The sequence below is a fragment of the Tursiops truncatus genome, chromosome 17 (genome assembly GCF_011762595.2).
Source record: "Tursiops truncatus isolate mTurTru1 chromosome 17, mTurTru1.mat.Y, whole genome shotgun sequence".
Taxonomy (NCBI): Eukaryota; Metazoa; Chordata; class Mammalia; order Artiodactyla; family Delphinidae; genus Tursiops; species Tursiops truncatus.
The window spans coordinates 55,600,887-55,609,763 of record NC_047050.1 but is presented as its reverse complement, the minus strand read 5'-3'; positions in this window follow the sequence as shown (position 1 = coordinate 55,609,763).

Here is an 8,877-nt window from a genome sequence, read left to right as displayed (position 1 = left end):
AAAAATTTATTAATTTAGAAACTCTCCTTTTAAAAAGAATTCAATAATTTAACAAACTACTTGGAATAGAGGGATGAGACTAACAGGGCAAGTGTTTGAAAAAAAAGATAATAGCTGCAGGACTTTTGTTATCCTGAATGGGGTACACATGTTGAGGGTAAAAATTAAATTGCTCAGGATGACTGAGGAATTTTTTTTTTTTTTTAGAAATTGGACAAAGGAAAGAGGAAGAACGACAAAATGGCAGTAGAGGGGACTAGAAATATTTAACTGTGAACTTTTTATTATTACTATTGTATGGAACAAGCTTCCCTATGAAATTTCCTGCAAAATATTTGCATCTCTGTTTAATGCATTGTGGAGTTGGATCTATCCTGGGAATTGGTCAAAGTGCTAAATATAATTACAAGGTAGGAATTGGGTAAGAAGTGATACCCAGTGGCCACGGAGGACCTATACATCTGGATAGGAGGCAAATCTCTTTATTCATTTCTTTGCTCAGAATTAATCAATGGCTGTCCATAATCTACAGCAGTGATTTTTCAAATTAGGTGGAAAGGAGGGGATGCTATATCAATCATCTGAGACATTTTTCAGAACACATATGGTAACGATGTGTATTTAGAAAAGTGTTCCCATGTGATTCTCCTATTTTCTCCCCAGAGCCTTTGACTGACAGACAGGATGAAATTCCAATTAGCATAGTACAGAAGGCTGTTAAGATGTGGTCCACACTTTTCTGTTCAACATTACCTGGCCATTCCTGCTTCAAGTTTTATAGTCCAGAAATAGGAAACAACCTACACATTTGGTGTCCAGCCAGGACTTGGGTAAATCGAAAGACAGGTCTTGGGTAAGCTGTCCGACTATTAGCAGTTCAGGCCTATAAATTGGTGGGGCAAGAGCCTCTGCTGCCAACAGCCTGAAAACTAGACACAAGGAAACTACTGTCACAGAGTGTCATGGTGCTTTCCTCAACACCAATTGTTGTTTTCCCAGTAGATAGAAATTTGACTGGACTTTGGTTTGGGTTATGAATTATGCTCAGCTGACATGAAATCTTTCAGTAGAGGACAGAGAATTTACTAAATTGCTTCAGTGATATATTTCGGTGTAGTGTGCCTGGATGTTGCCAGCGGTAGGCAAGAAAATTTGGGCTACAGAAGCTCCTGTTTTCAACAGTGATGCCATGTGTAGTCGCCTTAATGACCGTAGCAACATATGGGACCCTCTGGTGGGTAGATTACATTTTTTGTTTCTTTTCTCTACTTACTGACAGTAACTGGGACTTAGTAAGCACTCCCAGGGAACTGTTGAATGCATCACAGAAAACAATAGGAAGAACCAAAATTTATCTAGTATGGTATCTTAGCTCTTTTAATGCACTATTATGTAAAATGAGACTTCATTTTATACCCAAGTTGATGAAACAGGACATATAGGTTACAGTCATAAATATGTCACACTCTTCCCCAGGAAGTTCACCATCTACACACATACAACAACAGATTGTAAAGTTAAAATCTCACCTATTTATTCTATTGATAGAATATATAGCATATTCTTTTTTCATCTGAATACCTCATGAGTATAGTGCAACTGATGAAAAATATATAATACTCTCTACTGTTCAAGCCCAAACAAGTGAAAAGTTATCACAAATTTATCAAGAAGAAATAGTTGAAAACCATTTAAACAATTACATTTTTGCTTCCTACTCTGTTGATTTATAATCTCAGTAGACATGGTGCCTTGAATTGTCTGGGGACTAAGTGATGGTTATATGTAAATTTGAATTATAAGTTTACAAACTTATACCCTTTTTTTTTTTTTTGCGGTACGCGGGCCTCTCACTGTTTTGGCCTCTCCCGTTGCGGAGCACAGGCTCCGGACGCGCAGGCTCAGCGGCCATGGCTCACGGGCCCAGCCGCTCCGCGGCACGTGGGATCTTCCCGGACCAGGGCACGAACCCATGTCCCCTGCATCGGCAGGCGGACTCTCAACCACTGCGCCACCAGGGAAGCCCAACTTATACTCTTTATGTATGTTATCTATAACATCTTCAGAATGGGAAAATAACAAGTATATTTGTAGTGTAATTCTCATGTCCAAGGTTAGCTCTCCAATGTGTTGAAGAGACTACAAAACTATCTATGAGATTATATGGAGCTAATATGTTGCAAAAATGGTATATTTCTTGTTATATCATCAGCTGGAGGAAAGATTATTGGATGTGGAGTCTGAGAATTGAGCTCTGGTCCTGGTCCAGTTTATAAGTACTTGTGCAAACTTTGGCAGATCGCTTCTTCTAGATTTCAATTTCCTGTACATAAAATGAAGGTGTTGAACCTGAGAATCTCTAAGGTTCTTTCCAACTCTGATGGTCTGGGCATATGCTGTATCCATTCTCTCCTGTTGCATGCATTACTTCTAACTGACTAATGTCTAGTGAGGGTCAGAGTTTTGCTAGACAATAGCTAGGACTTAGGTTAGGTTCCAACTTAGGTTGGAAGCAACCTAAGTGTCCAACAACACATGAATGGATAAAGAAGATGTGACACATATATACAATGGAATATTATTCAGCCATAAAAAGAAACGAAATTGAGTTATTTGTAGTGAGGAGGATGGATCTAGAGACTGTTATACAGAGTGAGGTAAGTCAGAAAGAGAAAAATAAATATCATATGCTAACACATATATATGGAATCTAAAAAAAAATAAATGGTTCTGAAGAACCTAGGGGCAGGACAGGAATAAAGATGCAGATGTAGAGAATGGACTTGAGGACACGGGGAGGGGGAAGGATAAGCTGGGACAAAGTGAGAGTGGCATGGATATATATACACTACCAAATGTAAAATAGATAACTAGTGGGAAGCAGCCACATAGCACAGGGAGATCAGCTTGGTGCTTTGTGACCACCTAGAGGGGTGGGATAGGGAGGGTGGGAGGGAGACACAAGAGGGAGGAGATATGGGGATATATGTATATGTATAGCTGATTCACTTTGTTATACAGCAGAAAATAACACACCAGTGTAAAGCAATTATACTCCAATAAAGATGTTAAAAAATAAACAGAAAAGAAAACAAAACAAAGATTGTTTTGATATATTACATTTCCTAGGAAGAGCAATAGGCTTCCATTAAATAAATCATTAAGTGGAGACCAGTTCACTGAACAGAAGCAAAATCTATTTGCTGAACACTGTGAGATATTAACAAGTTATAGATAAACTAACTGGTCCAGCAAATATTTTTATGTGTATCCAAGATTTCAATTATTTGCTTTATGTATTGTGACATTGGCAAACTCCAGGGTTATAGAAATCAATTCAGGAATTAATGGACAAAGACATTCTATTGATAGAAGACAAAACAGTGTATGGTTGAGTTCTCTAGGCTGCTTTCAAGACATCTACTTGAGTAGGAAGAATCTGATAGACAAAGATAAGAAATAAATTTGTCCTATGACATATTTAGAAATGACTCTTTTTTTCTTATCATCCCATCCAAGCTCTTCTTCTCAGCCAAGTTAACTTCTTTAATTTAGAATGGATCTTAGATATTTTTAAATAGTCAGTTTAGGAAACCATTAGGCAGTTTGATGTATTTTCATTATCTGTTCATAAAAAGAATAATAAAACCTCTATTTGATATTTCTTGCATCTTATATCACCTTTGAAGGAACTTAATCACTTCTTCAAAAAATACTATTAACTTTATTCAAGAAGCTCATGGACAGTTAGGAACAAAACAAAAAACCTTGGACCTTAGTCAAATTATACAAGGAAGTTAAACTTGGGGATAAATGTCTTTATTATGTTTGTTAGTTTTGTTCTTTTTTTAAAACAGTGAATTGTGCCTTTCATTATAAAAGAATGTGTACTATTGTGGTTTCATATATAATGTTAGTTATCCATATACGTGTTGTATATATCCACGCTGAAAGTTATTTGATGTACAGAATCAGAGCTGGTTGGAACTTTTAGATGAAAAGCTTAAGGCCACCTAACTTGAACTAGTGATTACTTCAACAAATAGCTATCTGCTTTCATTTAGGAAATGTGCATTTGAGAATATGCATTTCAGTAAATTTAAAAAACAATTCGTTAATGCCTACTCCTTACAAAAACAAACACAAACTTTAGTGTGAAATTGTGAATTTGGCTCTCACACAAACAATTCATGTAGTACAAGGGATGACCTGTACTTTACAAAGATGGTTCAAGTTATAGTATATCCCCAATCTCATGCTTTATAGAAAATCTAGGCTTCTGCTTAATTAAGAATGTCGAGGATGAATTAATCTACAACTTTAGCTATATCCATGTCTTCAAAAATGGTAGTGTGTTAATCTCTCTACTTTTTAAAATCATTTCTTTATTTTTCCTATCATTCAGCTCAGATTTTTATATGTTGTTGTTTCTATAACTCTTTCCATTATAAAAAATACTTTTTTTGGGCTTCCTTTGTGGCGCAGTGGTTGAGGGTCCGCCTGCCGATGCAGGGGACGCGGGTTCGTGCCCCGGTCCGGGAAGATCCCACATGCCGCAGAGTGGCTGGGCCTGTGAGCCATGGCCGCTGAGCCTGCGCGTCCGGAGCCTGTGCTCCGCAACGGGAGAGGCCACAACAGTGAGAGGCCCGCGTACCATAAAATAAAAAATAAAAAAATAAAAAACTTTTTTTTCCTCACACCTCCTGGTAAAACCCTTCAGATTGTCAGTGCAGATACCACTGAGAACATCTGAGCATTACTGGAGATGGTCACCCTGGAGAGCACATACTTTCTATTATTAATTTGGAATCACTGTGTTCAATGGGTTTTGAACACTACCTGACCATTCCCTACATTTTTCTGGTGACATATCTGATCTGTTCTTTTCTATGGCCAGTTTGTGTATTTTCCATCCTCCTTAAACATCCTAATCACCACCTCTTCCTTGTCACTCTCAGCGGATAACACAACCTCCTACAGAAAATCCTTCCATTCACCACTGCCAAACTAGAGATTTGCCCACATTTGCTTCGATCATTTCCTCCTCCACTCCAAGAAAACTAAGCTTTTACTTCTTTTTAACGATAATCCCTTCTCCTGGGTGGAAGTTTTCGATCGAATTCCTTCCTGCCTTTTCAGGAACCGCACATTTCACTCTTACTTTCTCATTTGCATGTGTTCACCCTCCCTTTCCCTTCAAGGGAATCCTTCTCACTTTTAAACATGCTTGAGTATCTTCAGTTTTAACAAATCAACCACACAGGACTTCATACCTACTTTCCCATTATACCTGTCTACCCCTTTTCAGCCAATCTTTTCAAAATAATTACTTTTACTTGTGTTCATGGTTTTCTCAGTTTTCATTCTCACTCCTGCTGACTGTGATTTTGGGTCCTACTCCAATTATTTCACCTGAACAACTTTTGCTAAACTCATCAATGAATTCCATAACAATGGTAATAGTAGTAATATAGTAAGAGAAGAAATAATACTAGTAGTAACAGGATGTGTCACAAAGTGCTGACAGGGAAGTCTTGGTCAGTGACGAGATGAACATTTGAAGGGTTGTCTCACTGATGTTGTCCCAGTAGCGGGTGTTAGGGCGGTGGCTAGGACTAATTTTAGCTGAGGATAAAAAAATGGCAGTGTGGGGTGGTGGTGATGGCTGTGGGGACAGTTAATTATTTAATTACTTTGGTGTAAAATATTGAGGCATGAAATGAGATGTGGAGTATCCAAAGCAACTTTCCCGAAGTAATATATTCATATTTATAAACATTTATAAATATACCTTATATTCATATTAATAATAAAATACGAGTCATATTTTACTAGGTTTCTATCCTGCTCTCATTATTTTTCCTATCTATACAAAGACTGACAAACTTTATAGGAATATAGTACAATAAAAATATACCTGCTTAATATAAACATAACAATGAACCATTAAGAAATATGGCTTTATGTCAAAATATGGTTAAACATAATATAATTAAAATATGGCTTTATGACATAATATGATTTAAAGTGATTGTATTACTTTATCTATTGGAAAATTGTTGTTCAAACAACTCTGATCTGTTTACAGCAGTTATTTGTTGAAAAATTGCCCATAGAAACCTGGTACCATTTCTTTTCTCTCTGCCTATTGTGTGAAAAACTACCAAAATGAGTGTTCATACAAGAAAGGAATTGGGAGCTAGAAATGGAGAGAAGGAGTGCGAGACTCTTGAGTAGTGAGCATATGTCTTATCAAAAGAGTTCATGAACATAGTAATTGTGAAATACTCTTTTAAGATTCGAAGGGAAATTAAAAATACCAAAAATATACTTTACTCAGTTTTCTAAATGTATTTCTAGTTTATTCGTTTACTCAAATAATGGTTCCAACCCTTCTCTTATGCATAATTTCATCATAATTTGGGGATAAATATTGCTTTGAATGTTTGTTTAGTCTGTTTTGGGTGTGAGGTTTATGCTGGGGATGAGGGAAGGGGAAGGGGCAAGGAAAACGTGTGTGAACCAACATGGTCCACTACGTATTATAGTACATGTAAAATTTCAGTACAAAATTGCAGGAAAGGGTTACAAATGATGGAGAAAATATTATCTTTTATACTCACTAAAAATCTTTTAAAAGACAAACAGACTGAAAGGATAAAAATGGAGAAAATTGTATCTTCAGTCATACAGGCAGGTGGCTCTAAATCCAAAACAAAAACTGTGTAATACTATCCTATTACATTTGAGTATTAGTGAAGCAAAGTACTGAGCGTTGGAACATTCTTTCTCGAAACCAGAGCAGAAAAATATTTTCCTAAAATTGTCTGCAAAAAAATCTACATAAGGTCTATTCATTAGAAAATGAAATCTGAGAATGAGGGTGGCCCATAAGATAAGTGAAAACTATTCCTGTAGAGCCTAGCTGGAACCCATAGACTGGGAAAATGATGGGGCTGGAGGAGCAAGTATGTGACGTGGACCCATGATGCGACTTCTGTTGTCTCTGACGAGTCAGGGCAATTAATACTGGAAAACCCACAACTATCAATGACTTAATTTTTTGCTTGTGTAAAGTTTGTTACAGGTTGGACAACTCTTTTTCACTTTTATCTTTGCCATCTGGAATGGGTCCTTTGAGGAGGTGACATATATTACTTCTGCTCACAACCCAGTCATTGTAAAGAGCTACATGTCTTCCATTTATCAGCAAGGAGACTGGGGATGTGGGGAGGTGTAGAAATTTGGTGAGCACTAGTTTTCTCTGCCACAATGACAGTCTTTAAGCAGAAGGACACCAGAGAAGGGAGAGAGGAGCAATTATCACATTTCAACAAAAAGTGCTTGTAACTTAAGTGGTTCTAATTGAAATGCACTAACCTCTTCAGCAGGAAAAAAGAATCAGAAGGGAGACATAAGAGAAAAAGAAAGAGTAGTTTGGGTGAGAAAATGTTCAAAAGGAAAAATTCTGAAATTCTGGATCAGAGCTACAATGTACACCTGTTCGTACTTTCTTGTTTCACCCCACATTTTGCTCATTCAAACACACACAACAATTCAAAGGGGAAAGCACCAGAATTATGCTTGGATACCACATATGTCGGTTTCGTCTTTTGGACCTCAGCCACAATTTGTCTTTCTATACTTTTTCCTGTATTTCTGAGGGCTGGAAACCTATAATCTCTACTTCACAGCCTCCCTTGTTGGTGGATTCTAGTGAGGATCGTCCAATAAGAGGTACTGACAGGAGACGAAAAGGCAAGAGGGAAGGAGAAGCCACTTTTTGTTCTGGTGAGTGGTATTTTGCAGGTGACTGGGGCCTCCTGCAATAAAGATGTTTGCAAGCATATTGTGGTGGGCAAATGCAGTGGCTGCATTGGCCTCAGCAGTGGGACCTCTAATCACAGCAGTGACAGAACTGTCACTCCAGTAACCTCAGTGGCAGCACACTTATGGGCTCTGGGTAACACTATTTTCTTCCATTTGCTTCTCCAGCCCTAGAAAATGGAGTGGTTTCCTCTGGTTAGGGACATCTGTGTGGCACTGGCATCACCCATTTGCTTTTCCTGCCCTCTCAGTACATTTGTATTGGAATCCACTCTGTTTGAAATACCTACAGTAGTCCTCACTGGATTCTACCCAAGGTGCTGCAAAGCAACACAAATTCAATGGAAGGAAAAAGCAGAAAAGTCACATAAAGAATAAACATACATTGTAAAAAGATTTACTCAAGGACACAGAAGAAACATTCTGACAAACTTATTCCAAGTTCTTAATTAAATTGTAGGTGATGTGATTTACCTTAAATTAACTGCTCAAGAAAGAGATACAAGGGTTCAAAGATGAAGGCAGCACAAGAATACAACAAAAGAAAAGAAAAAAATGGCAAAATTTATGAAAGAATTGGATGAGAAACAAAATGATGCAGGAAGAAAATCATATTCAGTGCAGTAAAACAAGTTGAACAGTGAGAGAAATCACACAAAACAAAACTCCAAAGAAGAAAAGTATAGAAATAATAAAAGAGAGATTTAGATATGGAAGATAAGTTGGAAACTGTAATTAGTATAGAAGGCAGCAGAATAAATAGAACAGATAACAATGAAAATTTTCCTTAAGGAAATATTCCTGCAATGAAGGAATACTTGAATCTTCAGATCAAAAGGAAACCAGGAAATATTGTGGTAGAGTTATTCCACATCAGTAATGAAGAAAAATTATATTGCATTCAAGCAGGGGGGAAAAAAAATAAAAACAGGTCAATAGGAAAAACTTAGACTTACCAAAAGTGCACAGAAGGACTCAGTACCAGAAAGTAGCAGAGCAACATATTCAAATTTTTCAGGGGAGAAAAAAAATTTTATTTACAAATTTTTT